Source organism: Thalassophryne amazonica, chromosome 2 (genome assembly GCF_902500255.1).
Source record: "Thalassophryne amazonica chromosome 2, fThaAma1.1, whole genome shotgun sequence".
NCBI classification, from domain to species: Eukaryota; Metazoa; Chordata; class Actinopteri; order Batrachoidiformes; family Batrachoididae; genus Thalassophryne; species Thalassophryne amazonica.
The window spans coordinates 55,171,932-55,188,282 of NC_047104.1; positions in this window are offsets into that span (position 1 = coordinate 55,171,932).

Here is a 16,351-nt window from a genome sequence, read left to right on the forward strand (position 1 = left end):
CCTTCGCACATAGTGCAAATTTGGTCGAATTATGGCGAAACAGCGCGAAACAGTTCACATTAGCGCACCATGGAACATCACGCCGAAGGGCAGGCATGCACGATCCTGGTGTGACGGTTTGTGCACGCGACAGTGTCTTTCGAGCAGGAACACAGTGCGAGCTGCTGGAGCTGCTCACACTGTGGGACGAGCTGCATGACATCATGTTGTTGATGTGGAGGAAAATAAAATAAAAACCAGCTGTACAATTAGTGAATATCACTGGGTTGATATACATAATACACAAAGGGGATGCAATACAGAACCCCACGGTTAAATAATCCTGGTTAAATAAAAAAAAAAAAACACTCATGGGATTTGAACACACACACTCTGATTACCAGACATATACTTTACCACTGCACCACAATCACTGCCTCATAATAAGAGCGTGAAATGGTTCAAATCAACAAGCAGACAAATGTATTTTCTAAAAAAAGAAAAAAGTGCTGTGATAACTGACCAAACAGCGTTTGGTATGGCGTATTTCTGCTGATATGTGACTGAAAGTGGCGTATTTGTCATACTGTTGACCTGTCATATGGTCCTGTGGCACACCACTTACTGTCTTCTCAGACAGATGTGACGTTCAGATCGCCTGCTGCATGTCCACATGAACTGGCGGTCCGGTCCAGCTGGAACAGACTGTCAATGTGCTTGCTCTCCAGCCCGTCACTGAAGCTCTCACAGTGCACATTCTGTCTTACAGCCACTGGTGTGCACAAATAGTTGTTGTAGCAACAGGCGTACGAGGCGTTTGAGGCAGCTACAAATTTACACGTTTTGCATATGGTTCCTGCTTCATGTGCACTTCGACCAAATTCACACTACGTGTGAAGGGGCCCTTAACGAAGCCTCCCATGCTGACTGTAATAAGTCAACTTTTTGCTGACCTTAATTGTGGTTCTCAGTGTTGGTATTGCCTGTCAAATAGCTGCAGTAAGGGTCCTCCAGGTTTTTATGTTGCTCATAGTTCTGCTGCGTTGTACCTTTTTGAAATATGTCTGCGTTTTGGGTGTGTTGTATGAATTTCAAGCAGACACATTATCAAATGAAATCATAGCATGTGTTGCAGGTTGCATTTGGGTTCTCTGTGTTTGAAAGTGTTTTTGCAGTTTTCAAAACTACCTGTTGTTGAACTGAACCGGGTGTTTTTTTTTCTTGTTTCTTGTTTTTGACTGTTTTGCATTCCTAAGCATTTTGTATTCCGACATTTGCTAGCACTGTCCTCATTTGGAAGTGTTCCGGCCTCTCTCGGCCAACATACTTGAGGGAACAATTCTTTGTTTTCACCTGTTACTTTGCTCTGTCACCTATTATATGTTATTATTTGTTATACAGTATGTGTTCATATTGTATTTCAAGTTTGTTTCTCACAGCGTGCACAATATATCACCCATAGCTCCAGACAAGGCCATGTCAGTGTTTAGAATCTCCAAAAATTCTTCGATGAGGAGAAAGGTGTCACAATCAAAAGTAGCATTTGTTTTATTTCTTTCTTACCAACCATGAGAAGGAGAAACGCTACGTCCCCGCAGAGCGAATGCGGGCAAACTGCCTCGCACTGATCAGCTCTCCTGAGAGGAGGTGTCTCCCCTGTGTGTGTGCCAGTGTACCTCGTTGTTCCCTTTCCCACCTCCTTCTCTCATTTCCCCTCTTCTTCACTCCTCTCAGGTGCCGCCGGCTGCTACCTGGAGCTGACACTGATGTGTGCTGTCACCCCTGTTGCAGCTGGAGATAGGAATGAAACACAAACACGCACACACAGAGAACTCTCAGTCCCTCCTTCTCTTAGTCACTGCCGCCGTGTCTCAGCCCGACGTGTCCGACCCCACTGTGCACCACGTGCGCTTTCATCTGTGCTGAGGTGGCGTGGTTGTATATTATTCATGTTGTGCGATCTGAGGTGCGTGTCCTATGGCACAAGTAATAAGACAGAGTACTGGCAAGGAGATGGTGAAGACAATGCTGGAGAAAATGGAAAGCCTTCCTCTGCCACTGAACTGTACAGTCCTCTTCACTTTTTATACACATGGAGACACAGCACAGCTTTGATGTTTACTGCAGACTTTTCCAATGGTAATATATTTAAAAGTAGGTCCAGCCACGCAGTCCTATCTATAAGTTTTTTTTTTCTCTTTTTTAATAACAGAAGGCACTGAGTAAAGTACACAGCTGTGAAAACTGAAAAATTTATGGCAACCAGAAGCATAGACTTTATTTTACTAAATGAAACAAGTAAAGCATAGCAGCAGAACAGGTGCCTCGGTTGGGATCCCAATATGTTGACGTGTTGAATTTACTTCCGATGTGTGTTCTTGTGCAGCGCCAGAGTCCACCCAACTGTAAATGGTATACGAGATCTGTTAGAAAAGTATACGACCTTTTTATTTTTTTTAAAAACCATATGAATTTGAATCACGTGTGATTGCATCAGCCAAGTTTGAACCTTCGTGCGCATGCGTGAGTTTTTTCACGCCTGTCGGTTGCGTCATTTGCCTGTGAGCAGGCTTTGTGTAAGCAGTGGTCCACCACTCTCGTCGGATTTTTATTGTGAATAAATGTCTGAACAATTTGGAGCTTTGCTGCATCAATTTTTTTCCAGAAACTGTGAGAGACCTCCAGGTGGACACCGTTCGGAAAATTAATATGGCTTTCAGGGACGATTTTATGGAGATTAAACAGATTAAGGAGTGTTACTGCCGCACAACGGCCCACAACTGCTGAGAGTGCGGCGCGCTCCCAGCACCGATCGACATGCTCAGACCCCGCTGAAACAACCAGATCATTTCCAACGTGAAGGTTTTGTTGATCCGGGACCTCGTCTGACTTTCACAAAAAGGCAGAAGTTGTGGACATCAGCACTTTTTTGGCACATTCCACCGTTACAGGAGTTTTTTTCATGGAAAGAAAAGCGGAGGGACGCGCCACGGAGCCGTTCATTACACGGGACAAAACCACCTTGGTGTTGGTCTCTCAGGATGGCTTTCAGGTGGATTTCAGACGGCTGTCAGTTGCTTTTCAGTCATGTGATTATCCAATTGTAATTGTGCATGAGCTGGACCTGCCCCAACATGTCCTGGAAGGCTTCATCACGGCGTTGCTTTGCGCCATGCTGCTCCACCGCAACGCACGGAACTCCTCTGCACGTCTGTCTCAATGTGCCGAAAAAATGCTGATGTCATCTTTTCACAATTCCTGTGCTAGTCAGACGACATACCGGATCAAGACAGCGTCCAGTTTAGAAATGAACGGCACATTCCACTGTTACAGGAGTTTTTGTCATGGAAAGAGGAGCGGCTCCAACGCGCATCACGTTGGAGCTGCATGGCGCAAACCAACGCCGTGATGAAGCCTTCCAGGACATGTTGGGGCAGGTCCAGATCATGCACAATCACAATCGGATAATCACACGACTGAAAAGCAACCGGAATCCATCTGAAATCCACCTTTAAGCCGTCCTGAGAGACCAACACCAAGGTGGTTTTGTCCCGCATAATGAACGGCTCTGTGGCGCGTCCCTCCGCTTTTCTTTCCATGAAAAAAACTCCTGTAACAGTGGAATATGCCGAAAAAGTGCTGATGTCCATGTCTCCTGCCTTTTTGTGAAAGTCAGACGAGGTCCCGGATCAACAAAGCCTTCACGTTGGAAATGATCTGGTTGTTTCAGCGGGGTCTGAGCATGTCGATCGGCGCTGGGAGCGCGCCGCGCTCTCAGCAGTTGTGGGCCATCCTTAAAGCGGCAGTAACACCCCTTAATCTGTATAATCCCCATGAAATCGTCCCTGAAAGCCATATTCATTTTCAGAACGGTGTCCACCTGGAGGTCTCTCACAGTTTCTGGAAAAAAATTGATGCAGCAAAGCTCCAAATCATTCAGACATTTATTCGCAATAAAAAAACGATGAGAGGGTGGACCAGTGCTCACACAAAGCCTGCTCACAGGCGAATGATGCAACCGACAGGTGTGAAAAAACTCACGCATGCGCACGAAGGTTCAAGGTTGGCTGATGCAATCACACGTGATTCAAATCCATATGGTTTTTGAAAAAAATAAAAAGGTCGGATACTTTTCTAACAGACCTCGTAGACTTGGATGGGGAAGTGATCTGCTTTGGAGTAACATCCTGTCTATGGGGGCATCATAAACACATCTGCGTCATTTGAAGATATGCACCAAATGGGCATCAGGACTAAAATAGGACTTACTTTTACATTTTTGTTTCTTTAGCAATGGGGGTTCCTGCTCCCTTCTCTTGTGATAAGCAAGATGCATGATCCTCCAATTCACAAAAATGAGGGTTTTCAAAATTATACACTAATGAACAGATGGTTATGAATGCTGTATTCAATTTTTGATAATAGACTGTAGCTGTATAGCTGCTAAATATAATACGTCATGTATTACATATCCTGTGACAGACTGACGTCCTGTCCTGGGTGTATCCTGCCTTGCGTTCTATGACTGCTGGGATAGGCTTCAGCCCCCTGCAACCCTTAATTGGACTAAGTCATTGAAGATGAGTGTGAGTGTATATTACATATCAGTGGTAGTAAGTGTTGTGGTAACATATGTGAATTAACAAATGTTTATATTAAATTATATATATTCTGCTACTAGTTTATAAAATTGTTCACGGACTGGCACCTCCCTACCTAGCTATCTAATTAAAACTTACGTACCGGCCCGGGCTTTGCGTTCTCAGGGTGCAGAACTACTTTGTGTCCCTAGGGTGAATAAGAAGTCTGCAGGTCATAGAGCTTTCTCTTATCGTGCCCCTGTTCTGTGGAATGATCTCCCTGCGTCAATAAAACAGTCAGATTCTGTGGAGACTTTCAAGACTCAAGACGTACTTATTTTCCCTTTCGTATGGCTAGCATACTGGTATAGTTTAGTTTTACACTTTTTACTCTTTTAATTCATTTTATTAGGAAACTGAGCAGGCCGCAGCGTCAACTTTACCTAAATACTGTTTCTTTTAGTGAAGCTTAGGGCTAGTGGCCGGCGATCACCTTAGTATTTCTTGTTTTTTTCTTGTTGTTTAATGCTGACAAATTATACAGTATTTCTTGTCTTTCTGATGCCTGGTTCTGTTTTTTTCTCTCTGTTTAAGGTGCAGCTCCAACCAGAGATGGGAATAGTATTTGTGCTGGAAACCCTCCTGTCCTGTGCACCAGCAGCATTTCCTGTATATTCGTTTTGTGAATTGTTCTGTGAATTGTTCTGTAATTTATGTTTGTAGCATGGCCCAAGCAGAGGGTCACCCCTTTGAGTCTGGTCTGCTTGAGGCTTCTTCCTCAGAGGGAGTTTTTCCTTACTACTGTTGCTCTGGGAGTTAGTAAGGTTAGATCTTACCTGTGTGAAGCACCTTGAAGCAACTGTGTTGTGATTTGGCACTATATAAATGAAAATAAATTGAAATTGAAAATACTGAGGAGCCCAACATGTGTGTTTGCACATATAACGTACAACTACACTATGATGTCTATAAAAATAAAAGTTCAGTTATCTACCCTTGAAGGCATCATATACTCAAAAAAAAAAAAACTGACTAATTGGACTGGATTTTCATTTAATAAATATATGTAGTCCCAAATAAATTAAATTAAATTATGTTGCATGGATGTGCTTTTTTGAGTTGGGGCTACATATCGTTATTAGATGGAAATCCTACACATAACTGAATTGAGTTCATCCAGTTAGTCACTGTACATCATGCAGCCCAGTGTCACTTTTTTTTCATGCCCCGTCACGGAAAACACCCAATTTTCGTAACACGTTTTTTTATTTTATTTTGCTAGTTATAATCCTCCCCTCCTCCTAATTCTGACCATAACCATAGTATGTGTCTATCTTCCATTAACACTAACAATAACCCCGCCCAGACTCCCTCCCCGTCACCCCACATTCCGTGCCCCCGTCACGAAATTACATCACAAAATGACCCATTTTCGTGCTCCCATCACAAACACATAGATGAATGTACTGTTCTTAATGCCGCAATGAACTGCTGTGAAACTGGGTTGCTTTGTATTGTGTGGTACTATTGTGTGATGTTTCACTGAACCCCACAAACCAGTTTAGGAGGAGTTTCACTTCCAAAGTCAAAATCATAACACAAAATCTACATATGTGCTCTTGAAGACATTGGATTAGTATTATTCTTCTGCATATTCATCTTCACATGGCGTCCTCTCTTTGAGTTTCATTGAAATTCACCATCTTGACAGACAGACAATGTGAATCCGATATCCTCCCCTTAAACATTTATTTACAGGATTATAATGAGCTCAAAAACTCTGCAGCCTATTGTCTAAAATTTTGATGTGTCCTCCACTGCCTCTTCTTTTTAACACAATGCTTCCTACAATTTGACACTACCAGCTCTGTTTGTGGTGTAGTCATCTTATTGCCAATGAATTCCTAGTAACATTGCAAAATCGGTAACAGCAGAAGGGATTAGAATTTCTTTTTGGCAAAGCAGAGGTATGTATTTAATGGTGGACTGGGTCAAAAAATTGGTAAGTGTTCCATTACATGGAGGAGCAAGACATTTGACCCTGTGCAATGTCTCTCTGCTTTGCAGATTGAACAGGGGGGCATTTTAATGGGTGGAGGGCAGGGCAGGGAGCAGACCAGCTGACCAATTTCAGCCAATGAGTAGATCAGCCCCATTGAGCAATGTCTGGAGGCGACATGTGGTTAACCACCTGGACCTGCTGTTTGACCCACTGGAGTGAGACAGAAAGAGAGAGAGAGAGAGAGAGAGAGAGAGGGGGGAGCAAGGACAGACTGTACAGCCATTTGCTCATCAATGGAGGGCATCACCGCCACTTAACACATCTTATTGATCTGCACAGCCTGCAGTGCCTCTGTTGTGTGTCCATTTCCTATTGATTATTTTAGGTCTACTCTCATTGACTGCTCACTCTCCATTCTAACCACTGCTCTCTTCTGTCGGCTCCACTGGGGCATTTTTTTTTTTAAAAACACTCATTTGAAATTATAATCTGTGTGAGTAAATGTCATAATTGCCCCCAAGACCTGGTGAAGATTGACTAGAGAGCAGAGGTCTCTGAGGTCAGTGACACCAGTCAATACAGATCCATTTGCGTTATGGCCAATGTAGCGATAATGCCATCGGAAAATGGCTGACCTCAGTGCTCTGTGCTCCGCGTAGCAGCGTTTTATCGCTCCCATGATTTCTTCATAATTATGCTGTATTCACCTAAGATGCAACACAAACTCATATTGCTGATGTGACAGCGGTAATTCAATTGTATTGTTTCAACATAAAGGCTGTCTGCACTCTGTGAGTGAATGAAAAGTGACGTACTAGCTGACTGCTCATCAATGCTTCATAGGTTAGATCAGCAGATCTAAAGTGACTGTGCTACACAAGGATGGGGAGTGGGGGTTGCTTGGATAAAGATTGGCACATTGCTATTGATTCACCATCCCACGGGCTTCTCCTGTTACTATGGCTATAGCCATGAAGTGGGTGGAGTATAATTCTGACACAGAGAGGATGATGTAATGATTGTGTTTCTGATTTTAAACAAAAACCAAAGTTTGTCTTATGATGCATGACCTGCTGTGTCACAGACTGCTCCACAACCTTGGGTTTCTTGGATAAGTTAAACCCAAGATTTTGTCTTGGCCCTCAGTGGTTACTGAAATACAGTAATGGGCTGTTGTATTTGGGTAAAAAGCAGAGGTGTGAGTAAGTCACTGTCAAATCATTCTCAAGTCATCAATCTGAAAGTCCCATGTCAAGTCTCAAGTCAGCTTGCAAACAATTGGTGGTCATTATGACTTGAGACTTGACTTGGGACTTGCTGATTCAAGACTTGAGAGTGACTTGATGGTGAATTACTCCCACCTCTGTTAAAAAGTCCAAACAGGCATTTACAGTCATTTAGTTTGATGGAAACATGGATTGGGGCAGCATCGGATGTTTTAAGGATGCTGTACTCGACAGTCATAGTGAAAAAAGAGCTAAGCCAGAAGGCAAGGCAATCAATTTACCAGTCAATTTATGCTCCTGTCCTCACCTATGGTCATGTAGTTTGGGTAATGAGTGAAAGAATAAGATCGCAGATACAAGCAACAGAAATGAGATTCCTCTGTTGGGTATCTGGGCCTACACTCTTGGACACGGTTGCTCGAGACTCAGAGTAGAGCTATGCTTCTCTGCATTGAAAGTAGCCAGCTGAGGTGGTTCAGGCACCTGGTGAGGATGCTCCCTGGTCGTCTCCCTAAGGAGATCTTCCAGGCATGTCCAACTGAGAGGAGGTCCCAGGACATGCTGGAAAGATTATATTTCCCAACTTGCTTGTGAAACACCTTGAGATCCCCGGGAAGAGCTACAAGAATGGCCGAAAGTGTGGATGAGCTGCTTGGTCTGCTGCCACTGCAACCCAAATCCAGATAATGAAAATGAATGAATGAATGAATGGTATGAAGTGGTAGGTACTTCAGTGGGATAAGTTGTACATGGGTTTGATTCCCTTGCGACCTGTCTGTGTCCTTGGACAAGACATTCCATCTGCATTGCCACAGTTCACTCAGCTATAAAAGGGTGCCAGTCTTCGTTGGAGAAGAAGCCTGCATTGGTATGATGTCCCACCCAGAGGGAGTTGTAGACTCTCATCTGGTACATGCTGCATAATCCACAAATAAGTACATGCACCAAAGGGACTGGACTGACTTTAACTGAATAGTCACTTGGGTTACTTGCATAATTCAAGGCCAAACTCTGCTGTCTACAATTAGCTCCTTTTAGGATACAACAAGGAATTATTTAATTCATACCAACAGTCAAAACGAGCTTGTCATTTTAAGTAAAAATGATCAAGGGGTGCACAACTTTTTTTGAATCAAGATCTACTTTTAAAGTGCATCGAGATCTACCAAGCCATATGGAAAGCCATAGCATAGCCACAATTTATTGTGCACCAATATAAAAAGACAATTTTCTGGCACAAAGATAATGTTTTAACAATAAGATTACATTATTGAGGTAAATGTGCGTGGTACAAAGAATAAGCACAAGTAGGCCTAGGACTGGCCTGTAACAACACAACAACAAACAACCCAAATAAAACAATGTCTAATTCAAGTTGGAAAGGTTGTTTCCTACCTCCTTGACTTTTTGGGCACGCAGAGGTGATTTAGTAGGGAAGTTTGCATTGTAGTTGTTTTGGCTCATTTTGAAATGCCGCTGAAAATACCCTTTCTTCAGTGAAGCTACATTTGCATTGTAGGTAAGACAGATGGATTTCCCATTTGAATAAATGAAAAAAATAATCCTTCTTCCTCTCTAAGTGAAAAACATAAGTTTTTGATTTTTTAGCTTCTTCTTTTTTTTTTTTTTTTTTTTTTTTTTTTTTTGTCTTCTTCTTCTTCTTTGGTGTTGAATGACAGCCAGCATCCTTATTGGTGCATTGCTGCCACCTTCTGTATCAGTCCATTGTAGCCTCTCAGATATTTCTTTTCATGCGATCGACTGGAACTCAGCCAATGGTTGACCAGTCGATCGCGATGGACTGGTTGGGCACACCAGAATTACAACAAACAGAAACTTGGCTCCCTTGAACAACTTCAGAGTGGCCAACATCATCTGTCTATAATCAGTACACACTGGGATTCAACAAGGGATTATAAGATTTGCATCAAAGGTCAAAACAGGTGCTTGTCTCCATTTTCAATAAAAAAAAAAAAAAAAAGTGATAGGAAATAAAAAGTTGGGGTTCCTGAGACTTCTGTCTTGAATCAGCACTTACTGGGGTACAACAAGAGGTTATATAATTAGCAACAAAGGATAAACAGGTGCTAATAGTAATATTCAGTTAAAGAAAAAAAAAGATCAATTGGAGCAAATTGAAACTTGGGGTGCCTGATTAATTTTATATCAAAATGTGGTGTCAAAAATGACCACTGGCTGTGATACAACATAAGTTTATTATTTCATTGGTCTCAAAGGTCACAGTAGATGTTTTTCAGTAAAAATAGCTAAAATAATTGGTTGGACCAAATCAAAACTTGGGTTTCACTACTTTCAGACCATAATCAGCTGTTTAGAACAAGAGCTGTCTAGAATAAGCATTTAGATTTTATTGGGGCTAAAGCTCAAAATAATCATGTCTGGTTATTTTTTGGAACAATGTTTTACTGTTTTCATCAGAAATTTGGGTTCTTTGAGTAACTTAAGCCCTGCTTCATAGATTTAGGGGTCACTGAAAATTCTATAGTCAATGGACACAATAATTTTCCACAAAATTAAACCTCTATCACTATTTTCTGAGATATGGCATAACATCTTTGGACTTTTTTTCCAAGTGAATTTTTCATTATGCAGGTGGCACAGTTTGAAGCTCGAGTTTGAATATTTTCCTGATTGTCTTCACATACATTAGTGAATGTCAGCTGGAACTTTACACAACTGATTTGCAGCTAAAGCCACTTTGACACTTGCATGAATTTGATCCCTGCACTGCTGTGCAATTCATCGTGCCACTGCATCCCACCTTGTCCCGCTTGACACCACGCTATATAAAATAAAGCCTGTGCCATATCATTTGTAGCCGATGATGCATTTGCTCTCAGAACTTAGCTGATGAAACCATCTCTCATCGCTCCCAGAATCCCAGAGGATTGATCAGTTGCATTTTCATTCCTTCTTATGAGTTAGATAATGTATCTGTTAGTTATGTTTATTATAGATGTAGCATCTCTTCATAATCAAATTTCAGGTTCAGATGCGCTGCACGCAGTGACACACAGTGTTTTCGAATAGGTTGCGCAATGTTCACGACTAGTTCACGCAAGTGGCATGAAATTCATGCGTGCCAGAAATTTTGAAGATTTCAAAATTTAGTATACAATGTGTTTACTCACTGGCACACAGGATTGCGTGCCAGTGCGCGGATCAAATTCATGCAAGTGTCAAGGTGCCTTTAGCAAACCTAAAATGACTCTCTCTTATCCCATAACTATTATGCTAACCAGTAACCATGCGTCCTGGCTCTGTGACTCAGGATTTTTCATTGTGGGCTCATAGGGGTCTGAAAAATTCCTGTGGAAGCTTGTGGTGGACTGCCAAACTCCTCAGCTGTCCCTCTAAAGCGGGCTGAAATAAGAGCAGGCCTCAAAAGCTCTTTGATCTTTTACTGCCGGGGTCAGGGCTGAAATGACGCGTAAATGAGGGAGGAATGACTTTTCATTTTGTCAACCTGTTCTGTTATTGCAAAGCTACGGGGCCTTTGGTGTGACATGACAGGAGATTGTTTTAAGTGCCCACACGGGCGGAACGACTGAACGTGTTTGGGTGTTGCAGCCAAGAAGCGCCTCACCTACATGCAGATATTTACTCTGTGAACAGCCTGTGAAATAATGCAGAGTCGTGCGAATTCTTGTTGTGTGTGTGTGTGTGCAGTGTGTATACTCCCCCAACGCACCTGCTGGTTGCGGAGCGCTGCAGAAGTGGCAGCGGTGAGGGTCCGCCATCAGCATGATCGTCGAGCAAAGCAACAGCAGTCAAATTTTGGGGCTAAAAGGGAGCAACCTCTGTTGCTGTTTACAGCGTTCGGGTTTCCAGAGGAGCAGAACCGGTGCTGGAGGTGCACAAAGGTAACAAAACATCATCATTATGGGATGCATTTGTACTAAATCGCTGTTCACAACGTCTCTGGATTCCCAGTGTCGACATCACCCACGCATTGTTGTGACTACAGAGAGAACCCCCCGGAGCTGACAAAGGCAAAGGGAGACGTCGGAGGGAAGGAAAATTGGGTGCCATACCCATCGTTCAAGTCTTGACTTGTGTTCAGTAGTTCAATATTACACCCACTCAGCGCATTTTTGATTTGAGCCTGACAGTTGCTTCTGAAGCGCTCTATTCCGTATCACAGGGAGGAAATGAGAGCGCTGAATTCCACAAGATGTGGAAGGTGAAACACGGAGAAAAACACCTTCCCCCTCCAGAAAAAAAGGAGGAAAAAAAGAGAAACAGCCAAACACACAGAAAACAAATACATAAATAAATAAATCAACAATAGGTGCTGCGGCTGAGGGGAGAAATGCTGCGAAAAATTGCACTGGGAAGATTTTAAATTGCGGCTCGCTCAATAATTTAGCTGCCTGAGACGCAGTGTTTTTGTTCACCATAGGGTTTGATGTGACTGAGAGAAGAGTTAAGATTAGGGAGGCTACTTTATTATTGATGCTGCAGTGCAATGCTCACATCTGGTGTTACACTAGCCTGAGCAGTGCACAGCAATCCTCAGTGCAAAATGACTGTAGCAACTGTCAATTGTCTACACAGTTGAATTGTTAAGTGTTCGAGGCAGACACTGTTGCAGCGCTTTGTGCAAAGCCAACAAATTGTTGCCAACAGCAAATAAAGGAAGTCAAGTACATTTCTGAAATTTACTTATTGAACAACACTGGCAACAGCAGAAAACTCCACCAAATGCAAATCAATGAATAAAAATTAATTAGAAATGAAAAAAAAATGCATTAATTCAACAACCAGTAGTTGCATCAAAAATGTTTTGCAAATTGAAAAACAAAAGAAGCAAATAAACAAACAAACAAAATACTTGCCAGCACATGGAACACAAAATAAATATAATCTGCACATGCAACAATCAGATTTGATTGTGTGTGTGATTGCTGCAGATTCACAGATGTTTCACAACACAACTGAAGTAGTAACGACACAACAGAGTACTCACAATACAAACTGTGGTTTCTGATCAGAGAGATTAACACTGGACTGAATGTGCATCTTTTTCAACTTTGAGACTCAGAAACATCCTTAACTTTAGCCTGCTCAGAGTCAAAGATACTCAGAGGTCCATCATTTCCCAAAACCATAAAAGAACATAGCGCTGTCCACTGTACAACCCAGTCTCATGGCAGTTTGTGATGGCATTACAGGGCAGATCAACTTGTCGCACACTGACCAGTGTATCTGTTGAAAACACCAGTAGGAAACCAACCAATTATATTGGGAGATGGTTTAACCAATCTTTTTTTAGAGTGGAGTGTTAACAACCTGGACTGTGTGTTTTAAAGAAAATCTTGATTGGACACATATTATTATCGCGGATGACTGGTTAATTTATACCAATTTGTTTTTCGAGTGTGCCTCGTTGGCACAGCTTTTTAGTTTATTTCTTCACTTAATTCATGATTTTAGCTCTGATGCAAGCTATATTTTCACGTTAGTTTTTTGTATCTGCAAGCCATTGGAGTGCTAGTGGTTATATTTGTTTGTTCTCCATGTTTGCCATTTGCAAGGCTTTTTGATGCACCTACCTGTTGTAGAAATGATGCAGGTGTTTATTGTATTTGCTAGTTTTGTCATCATCTGGAAAACCAGATAAGATGAAAGTGATTATATAAAAATTTTTCAGGCGCACCAAGATTTTTTTTTTTTTTTTGACGTTAAACTCAGTTTTTGCCATATCCGGTTGTTAAGTGCTGACATAACGCATCACGTGATAAATCTGTTTCCGGGTCCAAAGACCTCCAAGTTTAGAATTAAAGTTACGTCTGTTTGATCCTTTTAAGGATTTACAGTTTAAGTTTAGTTTGTGTTTACATTGTGCGCAAACCTCCGTCCCTCCCTTCTCCACCTCCACCTCCGTTAACCACATTCGTCTGGTTCTATGGTCAGAACACTTATGTAATAAAACTTTTTTTTCTTTTACTTTGCATATTTTATTATGCACAGGTAAAATATACATGTCTGTTTGTTGATAAAAAATTATTTATTACAATAAACAGGACGTTAAAGTGCAAACTTCACTTTCTCCTCGAACGACATGAACAGGAAGCGATCGCAGCTCACAGCAACTCCCACTGAAAATAATGGAGAAACAACCTGAGCGTCTGACATTTTTGCATAAAACAAATGCAGTAATAACATCTAAAAACCCAGTTAATATATCCAGGAAAGTTTTAGGCACAATATACAAAGAGTTTTATGTTGCGATGTTAATGCTGTTGTCCGTGTGCAGCGGTGTAAGTGCAGCCTGATCAGATCGTCTCAGTGCAGTTCTCAATGTTAATGACAGTGCACCTTTTTTGTTTGGAGCCGGAAGTTGAAAATCACATGATGCATTACTTAACACTTAACAACCGGATTACCTGGGGGTTGTACTTCACCCCTTATGGTCAAATAGCAGGTTAGTACAGATACATTTTAATTATTATTGCTATTACTTTAATGCCTTTAAAAGCCACTAAAAATGGTAAGTCATGTTGATGATATATAGCCTGAGGGATCTGACTTGTCACTTTCTACATATTTTGGACAAAAGCCCGGCTGGGTAGGTGGAGACATAAAACACTTTGAGAGTTCTTCTAACCTCAAGCAGACCTTGCGGCACACCCAACGATTCAGTGTTGTTATACCTCCCTAATGCCATGTCAGTACCAATGCTCATAGTTAGCATCACTACTCCCTAACTTCATCAGTAACCCGACCAAACAGAAATGACCCTCGCCAGTGCACTGGAGGCCGCTGTGAATTTAATCACTTGAGCAAATTGAAATCACTCGCTCTGCAGTATTTTTTACAGGGGGAGACCATGTGACCTCAGCCTATACTGAGGGACCTCTGCTTTAGGAGGACTCAAAGCCTCCAAAAACACACCAATGTTTTTCACTCAGTCCATAATAGGTAAGAATTTCTATCTTACCCCACTCGCTGTGTGATTTATAACACTCTTGTAATCCTCTTACAGATGACATGTAGAGGACAAAGTAAAGGTGTATTCAGTGTGAATGTGGTTTTCTTGTTGCCTCCTTCTGAAGGTTTTGCAGAGTGTAGCTCCTGATTGCTAGTTGTTAGAAAAAGAGTAGGGTCAACACATAGACAACGATAGAAGAACTGGAGCAATAAATCCCTACTCGCCCACTGCCTGTGGGGATCCATGGGCTCTAGATTGGATAGTGTTTTAGTGTTTATAAAATAGGTAGCTGATATTTTTCAAAGTTTGTATAATGAGTTGGAATGGTGTGTGAGTCCAGAATGTTTTTAGAACCTTAGACCTCAACAGTTTTAGAGTAGAAGCCAACTGTTTCATTTTCTGTTAATTATGTATTTTGATGTTAATTTACTGTATTAATGTATTTATAAATTGTTTACTTTCTTGTTATCATATACATGCTGTTATCATTAGTAGTAGTTGTAGTAGTAGTAGTATTGTCTATATAACAATATCCAAGTGGCCTCTGTGTGTGTATGTACAGTATATGTGTGTATGGCTTAGATCACGTAAAAACCGGGGAGAGCTGCCATTTGGCATGCTTGTATGTTGGGTCAAGGATGAACGCTGCGAAAACAGAAAGTTGATAGGACAAATATTTTTGGAGAAATGAGCAGTTTTAGCTAACCAATAAACAATGGATGCTGTTCTGAAATGCACCATGGGAGTTCAGGGTATTGAGGTTTTAAATGTTGTTATTGTAGTTCATGTTAGTTTAACAGTGTTGTTAGTGTTTTTGATTCATTGCGTTTTTGTAGCTCAATTGGTTTTCTCAGCTTAGATACGGCTCATGTTACCATGGGTGACTTAAGTTTCATGTTGGCACCATGAGTGAAATGTTTAGTGGTTTTAATGTCTTCAGCCACTGTGTTTGTATGTCAGTTAAAACAACCTGCTTAGAGCAGCTGTGCGTGCGTGCAACTTTGATTACGGGCAAACACTGCACAGCTGACGTTTGGTGTGCTTATGTATTTTGGGTCAAGGATGACCAGTGCCAAAACGGAACACTGACTTTTGGAGAAGCTACAAATATTAGCTAACATTGCTAATTATATTTTGGACTCACACGTTTCCAGTAAATCATCTTTATACTAAAACGTGAGTGTAAGTGCAGAATATAATTATAAATATGTTACAAATGCTAAATAATATAATAATAATAGTATGTATGTGATAACAACAGCCTAAACAATGTATAAATACATTAAGACAGTAAATTAACATTAAAAATTGCATAATTAACAGGAAATAAAAGAAGTTCCTCTTCTAAAAATTATTGAGGTCTAAGGTTCTAAAAACATTCTGGACTCACACACCATTTCCAACTCATTGCTTAATTTATTACCACCCTTGAAAAATGTCAGCTACCTATTTTATAAACACTACCCATCTACAGCCTGTGGATCCCCACAGGCAACACACTAGTTATTATTATTTTATTATTACTTCTGTTTTATTTGATTTTTAAATGGAGCAAAATGGAAATAAGTGTTTTCACTTTCTTGTGTCCTCCATGTATTTTTAAAGTATT